The sequence below is a fragment of the Rhagoletis zephyria genome, unplaced genomic scaffold (genome assembly GCF_001687245.7).
Source record: "Rhagoletis zephyria isolate East Lansing unplaced genomic scaffold, Rhagoletis_zephyria_1.1 Rzeph_scaffold_00027, whole genome shotgun sequence".
NCBI lineage: Eukaryota > Metazoa > Arthropoda > Insecta > Diptera > Tephritidae > Rhagoletis > Rhagoletis zephyria.
In genome coordinates, this window is record NW_016157111.1 from 42,228 (window position 1) to 44,862 (window position 2,635).

A 2,635-nucleotide genomic window follows, 5' to 3' on the forward strand; every position below is an offset into this window, starting at 1 on the left:
TGAAAATATTCAACGCGGGCCGCGATGCTGGTAACAGAGGAAGAGGAAGGCCTCCTCTGCGTTGGAAAGACCAGGTGGAGAAGGACTTGGCTTCACTTGGCATTTTCAATTGGCGTCAGTTAGCACAGAAGAGAAATGACTGGCGTGCTGTTTTGGACTCGGCCAAAATCGCTTAGGCGGTTACAGCGCCAAATAAGAAGAAGAAGAATTTCAATTCACTTTTTTTTTACTTTTTAGATTATTCTCACTTTTTGCGTATTCTTTAATTTCCGTTAATTTAAATTCAATAGCGTTTGACACTTTTCAGGATTTTGCCAGAAAAAATTCTTCTGACTAAATCTGACTACTTCGGACTGATGAGAGTCACTCTCACTGACTGTTGCTCTCTCATTTTTGCTGTCATTTCCGAGTTAAGGAACGCTTTTTGGACTAAATCTGACTACTTCGGACTTTTTCTGACTATTTCTGGGAGATAAGGAACGCTCCTAATTATATTATTGTGTTAATATTTAAAAATGAATTGGTTATCTACATGTATTTATAGAAAAAACGATTACGGATTAATGGCACTTTTTGGTGGACAGAACAGCAAACTAGAGATTTACTTACGATTGTCCTTGACAATGTGAAAGGCTAATCCGGAACAGTTTGAGGTAAAATTCTTACGTGTTTTATTATTACATTGTTGTATATTTTATGAATTTAATTTAGAAACCAACTGCTCAAAAATTGTATGATCGCATTACGGAAAGTGCACCAAATTGACGCGACATCAAATGGGATACTATGCGTACAAAAATGAGGCATCTTAAAAGAAGTTTTTTGACCGCACTCAAGTGGAAAGGCCGAACGGGAGCAGGATTGCTTGAGAGTGGAGATGTGAAAAGTGTTGAAGAATACATCAAAAAGGCTTGGACATTTTATGATGACCTGTACGCAATATTTGCACGGCGCGTAAATATCCTGCCGCCAGCTACCTACCAGTCTACAGAGCCAATCTTATCGCTGGCGAATAATGAAGAGGAGGCGTTATTAGAAATTGATTGTGAAACATCTTCTACGAGTTTACTTGAAAGTCCATTAGTAAGTCCGTCGGTTATACTTCCTCCAACATTTTCTGAGAATCAAGTTAGTCCGCCTTGTACTTTGGCATCAGATACTCGCACGCTAAACAATACAACCAAATTCGCAATTCATTCGCTTTATTATTTGAAATTCAAAAGAAAAAGGTGGAACTAGAAACACAAAAACTGGAATTGGAAAAAGAAAAAGAGGAAAGCCAATTTAAATTGCAGAAACTACAGCTGGAGAAAGAAGAGAGAATCGAAATGGAAAAATTACGATTAGAGCACGAAAGATTGAAAAGTGCAAATAACTAATAAGTTGTCAAAATGTGTTCGTAATATGAGTTGATACATATCAAACATGCCACCGTAAGACTATTTTGAGAAATTGTGTTTATTTTTCTTGCTGTCTATATGAAGTAGCTTTTGGCAAACTATAAAAATCTTTACAAAATAGATCTTGGGGGCATCTCGTGAAGAAAACCTTACGGAAAGTTAAGCGATATTTAATTTATTTATTTTTTTTTATGTACATATCGTCACCTGAAATGCAAAAAGACGTAACAAACATCATCGTTGAAATGAAAAAAGTCATAACTAATAAAAAATTCTAAATTCATTTCTTTTTGCATTTCAGGTGACGATCTCTATGTATCGACTCATATGTCACAATCTGCACCAGCAAATCCTTATGGAATGGACTGAAGCAATTTTTATTTACACGTATGGTAGGACTTTGTCATCTTTGAATAAATAGTTAATATTAAATACCCTTTTTTAATTGTATCGACATTAGTTAGTCACATCGCTTTAGTTTTAACTATTTATTTGTGTATGACACCAAAAGTCTGAAAAGTAATAAAATGCCTTAAATATAAATGTGTGTACATAAGTACATACATAAATATGTACATACATATGTATGTACCCACCATGCAAAACATGAGAAATAGGCAACAATCGTCAATGGCAACAAATTGGCGACTCACCGATTTATTGCTGTGGTGACAAATCGGCAACATCACTTCGTTCATGTCAATTTTGAATAAAAAAGTTCTCAAAAATTCCGAAACTTATGAATATGGCGTCAATAGTATTGGCCAAAAGCATCTAAATTATGCCCAAGGATAAGATTGAAAAAATAGGAAGTCGCACAGCGAGAAAATGAATTAATTCCGATTGTAAGTTGCAATTTGGTACAAAAAAAATAAATGAAGTATTAAAAAGAATAAAATTATTCCAAAAATCCCCTGAAGCGATAAGAAAAGGACTCATTCAGGTAATAAGAAAACGACTCGCCCAGGCGAGTTGCCTTCGGCGGACGTTTTAGAGCGACCGGTAATAGGAAATCGATTCGATGGCAATATTACCGGCAATAAATTTGTTTCCGAGGGCGACACGTTTTCTATTGCTGGCAACACAAATTGTTTGGTGGGTATGTACGTATATTGAAATTGAATTTAATTTGTATAAAATAAATAAGCAATTGAATTGTCTATACAAATTTGTTTATTGATTGTTTGCCAAAATTAACATTTCACAGATTGTTCGTCGCACTGCATCTCCTCCAT